Source organism: Ursus arctos, unplaced genomic scaffold (assembly GCF_023065955.2).
Source record: "Ursus arctos isolate Adak ecotype North America unplaced genomic scaffold, UrsArc2.0 scaffold_17, whole genome shotgun sequence".
Classification (NCBI taxonomy): domain Eukaryota; kingdom Metazoa; phylum Chordata; class Mammalia; order Carnivora; family Ursidae; genus Ursus; species Ursus arctos.
The window spans coordinates 49,746,922-49,764,298 of record NW_026622841.1 but is presented as its reverse complement, the minus strand read 5'-3'; positions in this window follow the sequence as shown (position 1 = coordinate 49,764,298).

Genomic DNA, 17,377 nt, shown 5'->3' with positions numbered 1-17,377 from the left:
CCATGTTCATTTGTTTTGTTTCTTAAGTTCCACATATGAGTGAAATCATATGGTATTTGTCTTTTCTCTGACTTACTTATTAGGCTTAGCATAATAGTCTCTACCTCTATCCATGTTATTACAAATGGCAGGATTCATTCTTTTTGATGGCTGAATAATATTCCATTGTCTGTCTATACACCACATCTTCTTCATCCATTCTTCAGTCTATGGACATTTGGGCTCCTTCCATAATTTGGCTGTTGCAGACAATGGTGTTATAAACATGGGGTGCATATATCCCTTTGAATCCGTATTTTGGTATCCTTTGGGTAAATACCTAGTAGTGAGATTGTGGGATCATAGGGTAGTTCTATTTTTAATTTTTTGAGGAACCTCCATACTGTTTTCCACACTGGCTACACCAGTTTGCATTCCTACCAACAGTGTAAGAGGGTCCCCTTTCTCCACATCCTTGCCAACATCTATTGTTTCCTGTATTGTTAATTTTAGCCATTCTGGCACATGTGAGGTGATGTCTCATTGTAGTTTTAATTTGTATTTCCCTGATGATGAGTAATGTTAAGCATCTTTTCATGTGTCTGTTAGCCTTATGTATGCCCCAGTAGACATAGGAAAAATGTCTATTGCTGTCTTCTGCCTGTTTCTTAACTCAGTTATTTGTTTTTTGGGTGTTGACTTTTGTAAATTCTTTATATATTTTGGATACTAACCCTTTATCAGATATATCATTTATAAATATCTTCTCCTATCCCAAAGATTGCCTTTAGTGATTGTTTCCTTTGCTGTGCAAAAGCTTTTTATTTTGAGGAAGTCCCAGTAGTTCATTTTTGCTTTATTACCTGTTGCCTCCGGAGATGTATCTATTAAGAAGTTGCTATGGGCAATGTCATGGAGGTTCTTTAGGATTTTGATGGTTTCCTGTCTCACGTTTAGGTCTTTCATCCATTTTGAATTTATTTTTGTGTATGGTGTAAGAAAGTGGTCCAGTTTCTTTCTTCTGCTTGTTACTGTAAAATTTTTCCAACAACATTTGTTGAAGAGACTACCTTTTTTCCATTGGATATTTTTTCCCTCTTTGTCAAAGATTAGTTGGCCATATAACTGTGGGTCCATTTTTGCGTTCTCTGTTCTGTTCCATTGATCTGTGTGTCTGTTCTTGTGCCAGTGCCATACTGTCTTGGTGATTATAGCTTTGTAATATAGCTTGAAATCTGGGATTGTGATGCCTCCCACTTTGCTTTTCTTTTTCAACATTACTTTGGCTATTCTGGGTCTTTCCTGGTTCCATACAAATTTTCAGATGGTTCTTTCTAGCTCTGTGAAAAATGCTGGTGTTATTTTGTTAGGGATTGCTTTGAGTGTGTGGATCGCTCTGGGTGGTATAGACATTTTAACAATATTTGTTTTTCCAATCTATGAGCGTGGAATGTTTTTCCATTTCTTTGTGTCTTCTTCAGTTTCTTTCATAAGTGTTGTATAGTTTTCGGAGTACAGATCTTTTCCTCTTTGGTTAGGTTTATTCCTAGGTGTCTCTACTATTTTTGGTGCTGTTGTAAATGGGATCGATTCCTTGATTTCTCTTTCTGCTGCTTCATTATTGGTATATAGAAATGCAAGAGATTTTCTGTACATTGATTTTGTATCCTGCGACTTTATTGATTTTGTGTATTAGTCCTAGCAATGTTTTGGTGGAGCCTTTGGGTTTTCTACATAGAATGTCATGTCATCTGCAAATAGTGAAAGTTTGACTTCTTCCTTGCCAATTTGGATGCCTTTTATTTCTTTTTGTTGTCTGATTGCTGAGGCTAGGACTTCCAGTACTGTGTTGAACAACAGTGGTGAGAGTGGACATCCCTGTTGTGTTCCTGACCTCAGAGGTTAAGCTCTCAGTTTTTCCCCATTGAGGATGATATTAGCTGTGGGTCCTTTATTAGTGGTCTTTATTATGTTGAGATATGTTCCCTCTATCTCTACTTTTTTGAGGGTTTTTATTGTGAGTGCATGCTCTACTTTGTCAGATGCTCTTTCTGCATCTATTGAGAGGATCATATGGTTCTTGAGTGATTTGCAAATATTGAACCACCCTTGCAACCCAGGAATAAATCCCACTTCATCATGGTGAGTGATTCTTTTAATGGACCGTTGGGTTTGATTTACTAGTATTTTGTTGAAAATTTTTGTGTCCATGTTCATCAGGGATATTGGCCTATAGTTCTCTTTTTTGTTGGGTGTTTGTCTGGTTTTGGAATCAGGTAATGCCTCCTAGAATGACTTTGGAAGTTTCCCTTTCATTTCTATTTTTTTGGAACAGTTTGAGAAGAATAGGTATTAACTCTTCTTTAAATGTGTGGTAGAATTCCCCTGGGAAGCCATCTGGCCCTGGACTTTTGTTTGGTGGAAGATTTTTGATTACTGATTCAATTTCTTTGCTGGTTATCAGTTTGTTTAAGTTTTCCATTCTTCCTGTTCCAGTTTCGGTAGTTTATATGTTTCTAGGAATTTATCCATTTCTTCCAGATTGGCCAGTTGGTGGTATACAATTTTTCTTAATATTCTCTTATAATTGTTTGTATTTCTGTGGTGTTGGTTATAATCTCTCCTCTTTCATTCATGATTTTATTTATTTGGGTGCTTTCTCTTTTCTTTTTGATAAGTCTGGCTAGGAGTTTATCAGTTTTTAAAATTTTTTCATAGAACCAGCTCCTGGTTTCATTGATCTGTGCTACTGTTTTTTTTTTTTGTTGTTGTTGTTATTTCTATATCATTTATTTCTGCTCTGGTCTTTATTATTTCCCTTCTGCTGGCTTTAGAGTTCATTTGTGGTTCTTTTCTACCTCCTTTAGGTGTAACGTTGTGTATTTGAGATTTTTCTTGCTTCTTGAGGTAGGCTCATATTGCTGTATACTTCCCTCTTGTGACTGCTTTTGCTGCATCCCAAGGGTTGTGGACCATTTTGTTTTCATTTTCATTTATTTTTAATTTTCTTTTTTAATTTCTTCAATGACCCAGTCATTCTTTAGTAGAATGTTCTTTAGCCTCCATGTATTTCTGGTCTGGTGTTGTGGTCTGAAAGTATGCATGGTATGATCTCAACCTTTTTGTACTTGTTGAGAGCCAATTTGTGACCCAGTATGTGTTCTATTCTGGAGAATGTCCTATGTGCACTCAAAATGAATGTGTATTCTGTTGCTTTAGGATGAAATATTTTGAATATGTCTGTTAGTTCCATCTGGTCCACTGTGTCATTCAAAGTCATTGTTTCCTTGTTGATTTTCTGCTTAAATGATCTGTCCATCGATGTAAGTGGGGGTGTTAAAGTCCTCTACTATTATTGCATTATTATCAGTGAGATCCTTTATGTTTGTTATTAATTGTTTTATATATTTGGGTGCCCCCAAGTTGAGGGCATAAATATTTACAATCTTAGATCTTATTATTGGGTAGACCCCTTTACAATAATGTAGTACCTTTCTTCATCTCTTGTTGCAGTCTTTGGTTTAAAATCTAGTTTGTGTGATAGAAATATAGTTACTCCAGCTTTCTTTTGACATCCATGTGCATGGTAAATATTTCTCCATCCCCTCACTTACAATTTGCAGGTGTTTTTAGGTCTAAAATGAGTCTCTTATAGGCAGCATATAGATGGGTCTTTTTTTTTTTTTTTTTAATCCATTCTGACACCCTATGTCTTTTGATTGGTATTGAGTCCATTTACATTTAGAGTAATTATTGCTAGCTCTGAATTTAGTGCCATTTTATTATTTGTTTTGTCATTGTTTCTGTAGATCTTCTCTGTTCATTTCTAGTTTTTCACTTTTGGTCTTTATTTACTACTCAAAGAGTCCCTTTTAATATTTTTTGCAGGGATGTTTTAGTGGCCATGAACTTCTTTAGTTTTTGTTTGTCTGGGAGACCCTTTATCTCTCCTTCTATTCTGAATGATAGCGTAGCTGAATAAAGTATTCTTGGCTGCATGTTTTCCCATTCTGCAAATTGAATACCTCATGCACCCTCTCCTTGCCTGCCAAGTTTCTGTGGATAGATCTTCTGCTAACCTTATTTGTCTTCCCTTGTAAGTTTGGGACTTCTTTTGTCTTGCTGCTTTTAGGACTTTTTCTTTATCTCTATATTTTGCAAATTTAATAACAATATGTCTTGGTGTTGGCACGCTTTTGTCGATTGTGATAGGAGTTCTCTGTGCCTCTTGCATTTGGATGTCTGTTTCCTTCCCTAGGTTAGGGAAGTTTTCAGCTATAATTTGCTCAAATAAACCTTCTGCCCCCTTTTCCCTCTTTTCTTCTTCTGGGACTCCTCTGATATGAATGGTATGTGCTTTATGGAGTCACTGAGTTCCCTAAGTCTATATTTGTGTTCCAACTTCTTTCTTTCCCTCTTCTTTTCAGCTTCATTATTTCCCATAATTTTATCTTCTGTATCACTTATTCGTTTCTCTGCTTCTTCCATCTTGTGGTTATTACATCTAGTCAGTTTTGAATCTTGGTTATTGCATTTTTCCTTTCAGCCTGATTGGTTTTTAGATCTTTTATCTCTATGGTAAGTGACTCTCTGATGTCTTCTATAGTTTCTCAAGCCTGGTTAGTGTCCTTAGGATTGTTGCTTTAGGATAGTGTCCTTAGGATCAGTCATATTATATCTGTTTTGGTTATATCCCTGGCCATGACATTTTCTTGTTCTTTCTCTTGAGACAAATTCCTCCATGTTGGCATTTTGTGTTTCTGTCTTTCTCTCTGTGTTAGGAAAGTCTGTTATGTTTCCTGCTTCTGAGAGTAATGGCTTCATGAAGAAGAAGTTAGATACTGTCCAGAGCCTGGTGCTCGAAATGTCTTTGGTGAATGGTGTGTGCATTATGCTCCTGTGATTTGGCTGGTCTTTCCCTCAGGTCAGTCCTCTGCAGAGTTTCTCCTTGCCTGCAGTGGGAAGTGTTTGGACCTTGGCCAGAGTTTGGCGAGTTTTAACTAGGTGTGCTCTGGTCAGCTTGTTAATAGAGATCTGATGCTATTTCCACTAGAGCTGAAGCTTTGCAGAACTCTATGGTCAGTAGATGTGGTGTGTGCAGGTATTTGTGCTGGTCTTCTGAGGGAGGGGCCCACTGTTCTGGTTCTCAGACACATTTGCCTAAGCACAGCAGCACTAGCAGAGTGTAAGAGGTTGGGGTTTGGTGTAAGTGGTTTTGGCTGCCACTGTTGGCAATGTGCTACTTTCTGAAGTTAGTTTGTGCTAAGGGGCTGGGTCAGAACAAAGTGGCACCAGCCAGCTCCCAGTTCCCCTGAGAGGAGAATTCTTGTTTGATGCTGTCCAGCAAGCCCTTCCAGAAGAAAAAACCATCTCCCCTCATGTGTCCCTGGTGTCCCTGAGATTGCTGTCTTCTCTCTGTTTGTGTCTGAGCCTTCTGCCTGTCTGGCAGTGCAATGTACCTTGTGGGGTATCCCAGGCAGGCCAGTTGAGTTTTAAAACTACAAACTTTAGGGACCTAGCATGGCAGGGACCTGCACTAGTCCTGTGAGGGAGGTTCTTGCTGCAGTAGGGCAATGCAGGTTTGTCCCAGAAGGGCAGTTGCACCAAAGCACAGGGTTATGGGATTTGTGGTAAAGCGGAGGAAAGAGCCAGTGTTCAGGTTAGCTTTCCTCAGCAGGTGTCTTTGTCCCTCTGCTGGGAGACAGGGGAGGGAAATGGTGCCTATTAGCTCTTTTGTCCCCAGAGAGACAATGGCACCTCTCCCAGATGCACTCCAAGAAGGGGGAACCATCTCTCCTAGTGCGTCCCAGAGGATCTGCGGATCACACCATCTGCACCCTGGGCTATCTGCCCTTCTTCTCCACAGAAGCATGGCAGTGCCCTCAGGGGTCCACACCAGCCATGCTGCAGACCTCTACAATTCCAGTCTTTAAGCCCCCCTATGTTGTAAAAACTCACAAAAGTCAGCTCCTTACATTTTCCCCGTCAATGGCTTTGGGGCAGTGTTTTCATTGTGCATTCCCCTGTGTGCTCCTCTCTCTCTGTCTCTTTCTCACTGCTCTTCATGACCAGGGCTCCCCCCTTTCCACACCATCCACAGTCTGTTTCTTTCCCAAGCCCTGTCTCTGCCCCTCCTACTTTCCACAGTGTGGCTTCTTCTCTTCCTCTAGTTGAGTAGTTTGTTCTGTCAGTCCTCAGATCAACTTTTGGGTATTCAGAACGATTTGATATTTATCTAGCTGTGTTTGAGGGACAAGGCAAGCCTAGGTTCCTCGTACTTCTTCACCATCTTAGCTCCTGCTGCCCTTGTCCACATATTACAAAGAGATTAATTGGGAGGTGAAAAACCCACCTCAAATATGCATTTTGGTACTAACTGGGAGAGTGAAGATTGTTAGATGTAGAAATTATATCCGTTAAATGTACCTACGATGATATAAAGCTATGTTAAGGCCAAAAGTGGCAACTTATCTTATTTCAATTTTTATTTCCCTTTTAACCCCTGAGATCAGAGAGTTAAGTGTTAATTATGCTCCCTATTTATTATCATTGTCATCATCAGTGTACAAGATGTCTCTTGCTTCATTTTATATTTTCCCCCATCTTCCTTGATTCCCCCTGTTCTACTGCCCACCTCACGTAGCTCTTTAAATATACATGTATTCTATGCAGTGCATCCAAATGAACTTGCTATCCACCCCAAGACACTGTTCACTTCTAGTCTTACAGGTCAGAACTCTATTAGTGGGTGTCAGGGATCCCACCTCTCAGATACCTCTGGACTCTACCCTTCCCTCTATCCACACTGCCACTTTTCAGTGGTTCAGACATTTGCTCTTTATTTCCTGCTCCATTGTAACTGATCTCCCTAAGTGGTCTTCCTAACTCTAGTCTGATTTGCCAAATGCAGCCAAAATGACTTTTCTAAAACACAAATCTGATGATATCCCTCCTCTGCTTTAATATCTTCCAATGCTGTGTTTTGGTGAAAGTCCTTAGAATGGTGTTAAGGCTCCTCCCATTCTCACCCCGTCTGCAATCACTGTACTTTTTCATAAACACGCAAGGCCTGCATATTGAGCTACTTGGCAGCCCTCCATATGTACCTCTTGTTTCTTGCTTCTGTACCTTAGCACATGGTGTTCGAAATGCAAAGATGACCAGAAAAAGATATTACAAATAGAAAACCCGACAATAGAACAAGGCACAGAGGAGAATCACTTGATTTTAAATCAGTATATTTTTAATCATGTTATATGTTTATTTTATACATATAACAGACCCACTGGTTATAGTGATGAAGCATTAGGACTGTTGACATTGATATTTAAGGATATAATGGAGAGCATGAAATTCTGATAAATCTTCAAATTTAGTTTAAAATAATTTGGACCTAATCTATAATTTGGCAAACACGTAATAAAAATTCTTATATCCGTGAAGCAGAATCTTGCCGAGAAATGTACAGGAGTGTCTGGGTTGTGCAGTCAGTTAAGTGTCTGACTCTTGGTTTGGGCCTGGGTTGTGTGAGATCTTAGGGTCATGAGATCAGGCCCTGCCTGAGGCTCCAGGCTCAGCATGGACTCTGCTTGAAATTTTCTTTCCCTCTTCCTCTGCCCCTCCCACTCGTGCTCTCTCTCTTTCTCTCTCAAATAAATAAATGAATCTTTAAAAAAAAAAAAAGGAAACACAAAAATGCACAGAAATGGTCATATTCTTTTTATGATTTCATTGATTGGGAATGAAGCCTATTTTCAGCCTCAGTAGGTTACTTGCCAGTTGTATCCTAAGACTTTATCTTTCATCTTGTTATTTACAATCAAAACTTAACAATATAAAAATAATCCTGTTGAATTTTCTAAAGGCAAGGATTTCAAATAATGAAGGCATTTTAGAACTTATTTTTAACATTGAAACACATGCATATTTTATTTAATGTGTATTTTAACATATGCTGCCAACCTAAATGTTAGCAGGGCTCCTAGAGATGAATGAGGAACTCCCTTTTGATCTGCTTCCCCTGAACTGAGTTCAGAAGTGCCCTTGGACCAGGCTGCAATAGACTAGGTTTATGCCTGAGTGTACTTTATGTCCTGGACTCTGTGGTCATATGTGTTATGTTGATAGCCCTGAGAGTGATGGAGTAACTGTGTGCCAGGTTAATATCCAGTTAGCCTACCTGTAGCAGCACTATGTCTCCAGCCTTGATCTTCCTGGAGAGGGATAGTGATCTTCCAGAAAGTATGATGTGACTCTTGCTCACTTAAATATTATCAGCAAACCTGTGCTCCCAGGTGAGAACCCTGTCCTATGGAATGTTGCTGAGTACTCTGCTGTGGCACTTGACTGCCCTGGCTTCCTTCAATATCTTTTGCTATAGAAACCCTGTTTGACTTATCCACGTGGTGGCTGGGTCTAGCCTTTCTGTGAATTTTAGTCTACTATCAGCATGACTAACAGTGGTTGAGCATTATAATGTCATTTAAAAACATTTGGATTGGTGAAGGCTGGCTGGCTCAGTCAGTAGAGCATGCGACTCTTGATCTTGGGGTGATGAGTTCAAGACCCACTTTGGGGGTAGGGTTTAGTTAAGAAATTTTAAAACATTTGGGTTGAATAATGCTCTTTCTCTTTTTTTTTAAGATTTTATTTATTTATTTGAGAGAGAGAGAGCGAGTGAGCAAGAGAGAGAAGGAGCAGGGGGAGGGGCAGAGAGAGAGGAAGAAGCAGGGCAGACGCTTAACTGACTGAGCCACCCAGGCGCCCCAAATCATGCTTTCTCTTAAATCATTAAATTTAGAGGTGTGTGTCTTTTTTTAAGTGTTAGGAAGATTTGTATTCTAATTTTGAAATTTTAAGTGCATTAGAATTAAAAATATATTTATTTAAAATGGAAATATGTATTTTTACTTAAAAATCACTTCTACACCAAGCAAAAGTGATTATTTAAAGTTCTTACATGGTGTGCCTGGGTGGCTCAGTCAGTTAAGCATCTGACTCTTGATTTTGGCTCAGGTCATAATCTCAGTGTTATGAAATCAAGCCTTGTGTCTGGCTCCATATTGGGCATGGAACCTGCTTGGGATTCTCTCTCTCCCTCTCCCAATGCCCCTCTCCACCGCTTCACTCACCTTCGCTTTTTCTCTCTCCAAATACATACATACATACATAAAGTTTCTATGGAGATAGACAAAAATTATTTAGGAATTGAAAGTATTCATGATTCAAAAAGTTGGGGAATGTTGACTCGTGAGAGAAGCAATGCTATCCTAAACTACCCTGTTCTTGGTGGGAAATGAAAGGAGAACATGGAGATGATAGATGTTTTAACACGGCCAGATTTTATAAGTATGTTGGAGAAAATCCAAGGGATGATTCTGCAGAGGTAATTAGTGAGGTTAGAGTCCAGAATTCTTCTCTATTTTTTTATACAGAAGCAATGCTAATTGAAAATTGTCACTATGTACTCAGCCCTATGCAAACAGATCAAAATGTTGCTTTTACATATTCAATGTGCCTCCTGTCCTCAATGTGATTTCATTCTCAGGGAATTTGACAGGAATAACCAGCATTTTTATAATATGATTAATGTCCATTATAAGAAATTATTTTCACTGAGGTTAAGTGTGTTTCCAAACTTCATGCTTCCATCTATTTTTAATACTTTATAAGAGCTTATGAAAACTTTGAAAATATCATTTTAAAATAATAATGAAATGAAGATACCAATTAGCAAAAGAATATCTCGCAAAGCTTAACGTTTTTTTAGGGCCCCATAAATTGGCTTTGCAGTGTGGAAAGATCAGAAATTGGAAGCCCCCCCTCTGTGAGGACCTGAGAGCCTAATCAATAAATGTAACATTTTCACACTTTTGCTTCACTTAGAACTAGAGATTGTATTTAAAATGCTCTCAGAACAATTCTTCTCTTCTTCCAGGAAATAAGACCCAACTTGTAGAAAACAGCCCAGCTAATGTTCAGTCCCTGAAAGTAAAAACCTTTTACTGAGGACAGTGATACGAGATGTATCATAGCTCCTGATGAGCAGAAAGCTGATGTTTATTTTTAAGACTGGAGACTGGGCAACAGGTGCTGGTAAGAGTGGGAAGAGGGTGGTAGCTAATGACTAAGTATTTTAATCACAAAATGTACCTGTTAAACTTGAACTGAAAAGTGACAAACCCTATAAAATCCATTAGCTACTCAAAATTAACATCCCTTCTAATCTGCAGAAAGGAATAGAAGAGTAAAGAGCCTTATTTTCTCTTTCTAAACAGGATATTACCCCTTAAGGGATTGCAAAAATCCAGAATCAGTATGGGAACCAACCATGGCTTGTAGTTTTAGGGGAGAAAAAGTGTGGAATGTTTGCCGTCCTTCCTGAAATTAAGTGAGATGAAACCCAGCCTTAACCTGTTGTTGTACGCACAAATTCTTCCTAAAAATTTGCTACTTTAATGCTCCATCTTAGCTGGAGAAATGCTAAATTACCTCAATCGTTCTTCCGTGTTTTCTACTTTTCTCTTTTCCACTCAGAAAAGATGTCTGACCCACTGGTAATGTTCCTATCTGCTTTCACAGTCCTTGACCATGTTGGAGCCATTTAGAACATCACATACATTAGATTGCGATAGCACTAATTAGACTTTTGATCAGTATAGCAGACTGACGTCGTGTGAGTCACACTAAAACAGAAATACTGGGTAAAATATTTTAGAACATGCATGAAAAATAAAAATGTATTTAAAAGATGTAGTGAAGTTTAAGGGCAAGATAAGGAGATTGCTAGGTGCCAGAAATGAAGTAGGACTCTCTAGTGGTTAAAGGGAGTTAAATCTGCATGGTACATCCCAGATGCTGGGGTAGAATCTTTAAAGGGGACTGGAAATCTTTGCTAACCAGCTCGCTGTTGTGACTATAAGTGAGCTGTCCACTCTAGGTCAATTGAGTGAAAAAAGACAGTGGAACACTAAGATTTCTATACAGAGATGTGAGGGCCATATTTGTGAATATTTTATCATGCCCTTACTCTGGGGACCTGAGGGAGATTTGTTTTTGCAATTCCAGTTTCAGCTCCATAGAGCTCCCAGAAAATTTCATTTTCCCTCTATTCCCTGAGATGTCTCCAACCTTCTTTTTTTTTTTAAACTTCGCAGCTCTAACCCTATCAGAATCTTTTCTTGGGGCGCCTGGTGACTCAGTCAGTTCAGTGTCTGCCTTCGGCTCAGGTCATGATCCCAGGGTCCTGGGATCGAGCCCCACATCAGGCTCCCTGCTTGGTGGAGAGCCTGCTTCTCCCTCTCCTGTTCCCCCTGCTTGTGTGCTGTCTTTCTGTCTCTCTGTCCAATAAATAAATAAAATCTTTAAAAAAATCTTTTCTTAGGCAATCCATGGCTATTATCACTTCAAATATTGCTTCTGCCCCAATTTCTTCTGCCTTTGGGCCTTCAGTTATAGATATGATGGAGTTTTTTCACTATGTCCCATATGTCACTTATACTCTTTCCTGCATTTTTCATTGCCTTTTCTCTCTTTGTTTGTACTTTTATGTTTTCAGCTGACCTGTCTACCAGTTTTAATAATTCTTTCTTTTGTATGTCTGATATGTTGGTAATCATAGCCATTTAATTCTTCAGTTTAGTTGTTAAGTTTTTTCAAGTCTAGGACTCTTGTTTATTTTTCCAATTATCTTGAAACTTTTTCATTTTGTCATTTATTATCATGAGTTATTAATTATAGATTTGTGAAATTCCATCTCTGATACTTCCAATAAATATCTGACCTTTGAGTCTGTTTTTCTTGCTTATTTTTTCTTTGGATCCTGTTTCTTGGTGTGCCTGGTGCTTTTTATTGGATATTGGACATTGTGTATGATACATTATAGTGGCTCCAGATAATGTTATCTTCCTCTTGAGGATTCTCTTTATCATCTAATAGGCAGGAAAAGTGGTGGCAGATCATCACCTTAATACAATCAGGGATTAAACGGACTAAAGATGTGGCTGGAGTTTTATTGTTGTTTTTCCCTCATTCCCAGGGTTTAGACCACCAGACTCAGTAGTTGGTGTACTTGTTAAAAGTCTTTCAAATGACATTGAACTCTACAAAAAGACCAGAGATCAAATGGATCCTACCTTAGTAGGGATTTGTTTATCAGACTGCTTCCTACTTCTTCCCACACTTTGCCACCTTTAGTCAGGTGTTTCCAGTGACCTGCTCTAAGCCTTGACAGTACATTGTAATCAAATGGGAAGCTTTTAAAATTACCCATGCCTAGGTTACTCCCAAGACCAATTAGAATGTCTTGAGGTGGGAACCTCAGCAACAGTACTTTTTAAAGTTCTCCGGATAAACCAAAGTGCCGTCAGGGTTGAGGGCTGCGTCCCTGCACTTCCATAGTTTCCGTGGTGGGATTGGTTTCTGGGGAGCCACGTGAATTAGAATTACACAGTCACCCATAAAAATACTCTTTGTTATGTGTCCTTAAAGCTCTTCTATTTGCTTTGTTTTATTTTTGGGGTTTGCCAATCCTATTTATTCTACTTACTTACTTAGCACCTCTTCTTTGCTAGCACTGTGCTGCAAGAGTTTAATATACATTAAACAAGATCTTCTTTCCTTTAGGTAGCTTACAATCTAATGGGTAGAGATGGACTCATAAAGAGTGAATTCACAGAGTGAGAAGTCCTGTGACAGTAATAAGCACAGTGCGAGGCACCTGAGCTAGACTCAGGGGATGAGAGGCTTCCGGGAGGAGACATGATAAAGAAAATGGAGTATTTCGGGCAAAAAGTAAGGTGGAAAGAGGGGGAAATGACACAGGTAAATTCTTGAGGCAAAATATACAAGGCACACTTAAGGAACTGCATGTTCCCATGACCACGTATCTCTCCTCCCTTCCTAGTCATTTGCCACTAGAAGAGTTATGTTTTCTGACTTCATTGGCTATATATATCTCACTTGTTCTCTGCTATTTGTGTGTCTCTAGATTTTTATAATCTGTCTGGATTCCGAATGAGTCAGTTTGGGCTTTTTTTTTTTTTTTCTTTGCATATGCTTGTCTGATTTGCCATTTAGGTGCATGTTTTTATTTTTCCTTTATCTCGTTTGCATGTGGCTCCTTGCAATTATTCCTAATTCATTGGTGCAATACAAATTGTGCATTTGCTATGTGCTGGACATATTTCTAGGTACTGGTAATACATTGGAGACATAGCAGTAAACCAAAGAGACAAGAGTCCCCATTCTCACAGAACTTACACTAATGGAAGATCATTCTTAAAAACCTCTGGCCACTGACCATAAAGTATGTTTTCAAATCTCCCCATTAGGTTAAATTTCCAATCTTGTCCAGCATTTCTCATCCTGACTTGGAAATGTACATGCGTGATCTGCTGCTATTTGTGTTTTGATGAGAAAATGTTTCATGTGTCCTACATGAGCACTGAGGAAACATCCAAAACTTTTATAGGGCCAACAAATTACAGCTTTGGTTGCCACTTGATTTTACAAATAAAGTTTATACATACATGGCCATGCCCATTTATTTAGGTATTATCTGTGGCTGTTTTCAGGCTACACCAGCAGTTGAGTAGTTGTAACAGAGACCACATGACCTGCAAGCCTGAAGTATTTACTATCTGGTCCTTTAAGAGAGTTCGTCAATCCCAATCTATTCTAGATCATTTAATGTAGGTTTTTAACACAGTCCTCCTGAACCCTCATTCTGTGGTCCCTTATTTCTCTACTTTAGTAGGCAAGTAAAACTAAAGTAAAGTTTCAGCTAAGGGGCAAAAGACTATTTCTGTAAATAGGCTGAGTACAGGCATACTTTGCAGATGTTGTAGGTTTGGTTCCAGACCACCACAATAAAGTGAATATTTGCAATAAAGTGAGTCAAATGAATTTTTTGGTTTCCCAGTGCATATTAAAAGTTACATTTACACTACACTATCGTCTATTAAGTGTGTAATAACGTGATACCTAAAAAAAACAATGTGCAAATACTTTAATTTAAAAGTACTCTTTTTCCTAAAAAAATTGGCTGTGGCAATTTCTCAAAATAAGACAATGAAAGTTGTCCCATCACTTGACTCTTCCTTTCATGAATGATTTCTCTGTAGCATGTGATGCTGTTTGATAGTGTTTTACCCATAGTAGAACCCAGGCAGCAGCACAGTAGAATTTGAAAGTTAAAATTGCTCCTTGAGCCATGGGTGCAGGGTGAATATCGTGCTACCGGGCATGAAAACAACATCAATCTCATTGTATATCCCCAGTGGAGCTCTTGGGTGACCGGGTGCATTGTCAATGAGCAGCAATATTTTGAAAAGAATTTTTTTTCTGAGTAGGAGGTCCCAACAGTGGGGTCAAAATATTCAGTAAAACATGCTGTCAATAGATGTGCTGTCATCCATGCTTTGTTGTTCTATTTCTAGAGCACAAGAAAAGTAGATTTAGCTTAATTCTTAGGGGCCCTAGAATTTTTGGAATGGTCAATGCGCATTGGCTGAAATTTAAAGGCACCAGTTGCAGTAGCCCCTAACAAGAGAGCCAGCCTGTCCTTTGAAACTTCGAAGTCAGGCATTCTCCTACCTAGTATGGAAGTCCTAGATGGCCTCTTCTTCCAATAGAAGGCTGTTTCATCTACATCGAAGATCTGTTGTTTAGTGTAGCCACCTCAGTAATGATCTTAGCTTTGTCATCTGGGTCACTGGCGGCAGCTTCTCCATCAGCACCTGCTACTTCACCTTGCCCTTTGATGTTAGGGAGGCAGCTTCTTTCCTTAAGCCTTGTGAACCAACCTCTTCTAGCTTCTACCTTTTCTACTACAGCTTGTCTACCTGTCTCAGCCTTCACAGGGTTGAAGAGAGTCAGGGCCTTGCTCTGGATTAGGTTTTGGCTCAAGGGAATGTTGTAGCTGATTTGATCTTTTATCCAAACCACTCAAACTTTCTCCATATCAACAATAAGACTGTTTTGCTTCCTTATCATTTGTGAGTTCACTGGATTAGCACTTTTAATTTCCTTCAGAAATTTTGCTTTGCATTCACAAGGTGGCTGTTTGGCACAAGAGGCCTAGCTTTCAGCCTCCCTTGGCTTTTGACATGCCTTCCTCACCAAGCTTAATCATTTCTAGCTTTTGATTTAAAGTGAGAGACATGTGACTCTTTTTTTCACTTGAACACGTAGAGGCCCTTGTAAGATTATTAATTGGCCTAATTTCAATATTGTTGTGTTTCAGGGAATAGGGAGGCCCGAGGGGAGGGAGAGATGGTGCAACAGCTGGCTGACAGAGCAGTCAAAACACATATCACATTTATCAATTAAGTTCATCATTTTATATGGGCATAGTACATGGCACCTCAAAAACAATTACAGTAGTAACATCAAAGATCACTGATCACAATTCATTGTAACAAATATAATAAAAAAGAAAAATTTGAAATATTGCAAAAATTGCCAAAATGTGACACAGTGACACAAAGTGAGCAAAACTGTTAGAAAAATGGTCCCGAGAGACTTGCTCAGTACAGGGCTGCCATAAACCTTTGATTTGTAGAGACTGCGATATTTGGAGAGTGCAATAAAACAAAGTGCAATAAAATGAGGCAGGCCTGTGTAAGGATAAAGAACAAATTTGGGCTGCTAATATTGCAAATTTGCTTAGTTTGCAAAAAAGCACTGTTGTCTCCATACAATGGCCTGGGAGTAGAGATGGCGGGCGCAGGTGCATGTTCCTCCCAAATGAGGAGGCATGCCACCACTGCTAAGTGAGCTTGTTCTCAGCTCACGAATTCTAGAACAATGGTATTTTGGCGAGGCCGAAAGGAGAAAATATCTTCCATTTCCTTTCTGCCCTCAGGTACCATGAATGTCCACAATGGGATTTGCAACAGCAAATGCTGGATTCTAGGAACATAATTTTGCCTGGATTAATTGCTCCAAGAGGGCAAAGATTGCTGTATTTTCTAAACTTAGTGGGTGTTGGGTATGGAACATATAATATTATATGTACCAAGTTTTTGGATTTTTAAGATAGTGCAACGCATGAGAAACCTATTTTTAATTCTGAGATCCAGAGGAACCACACACATTTCTAAAAAAGATCATAACCCAGGCAGCAGCTGCTGAAAAAACTCAACTATACTCAGGTTCAGAATAAGACACCTCTCTCTATGCCTGAGAAGAATAAAAGCTTTTGAAATAATGATAATAATGATTATAGGACTTTAACTTGAGAACTTTGGATTTTAGTTTCTTTGAACTTCTACTTACAAGGACAAGAAAATTTTATTTTGTGCTATAATGACTTTGGACATTAAACTCACAGAAGCAAGGCAATTTGATTTTGGACTGAATTGCTTTGGACTTTAAATCCTGTGGACTTTAACTTGTAAGGAGATTTAATTTGGGGACATTAATGTCTCTCTAGGAAATTTACAATGGAAGGTAATTTGTATTCAAATATATGGCTCTCATACGTGTTGGCATTTTTTAATAGTGTATATTGATGTTTTTATTCAATCTCTTTGCAAAACCTTTGATGACCTATGCTGGATGTGGCCAGACATAACTTGAAATGAGAAATTTAGACATTATATGACCTCAGAGTTAATTTGATTGGTGACCATTTTTAGAATGTTTTAGGGGCCAATTCAGTGCTATTTACTGGTGTTATCAGGAGGATCCACAAAACAGTTGTGGCTAGTATTGGAGAAGAGGGCTCATGAAGTTGGTACAGAACTGTCATGATAGATTTTTGATCTCTTGTCAGAAAGGAATAACTACTGTCCTGGTTGACTAGAGGCCAAATGAGTTAACAGAACAAATAGCTATGGGATTTTAGGGACAAATACTTCTCAGCCTCTCAGGTCTCCATGTGGAGGTGCTTCTCTAGAGTAAGTCTCCTGACTTTTTGCCCCATGGAGCAGGAGGGAGGTTTCTGATAAGTGATTGACCATTATTGAGGTAAGTTTCTTGACTGAGGCAGAGCTAATCTGTTCCTGGAGGTTCTGTTTTCTCTTTTTCTGTTTCTACCCTAGAGCAGGCTTTTGTGGTCTGTGCACTTAAACTTCCTGTTAGTAGGTTTCTCAAGTTTTAGACTTGCAGAGAGTGTTGGCAAGCCCTTTCTGTTCTTAGGCCTAAGCCACATTCTCCAAATATTTGTGTCAGTAATAAAAGTGATATTTTGATTTGCATTCTGTTTACCTCTCAATGAGTTTAGAACTTGTGCAAGAGAGGGGTGTTATGTATTTGACACATTGAGATCCCAGCTCTAGACTTTGCTTTGCTGAGCCCTGATCTGGCTTGATTTCCCAATTTGATCTATGGCCTACAACTGGATCTTTTTTTTTTTTTTTTTCTTCTATAATATATCATCTGCCATTTAGTGTCA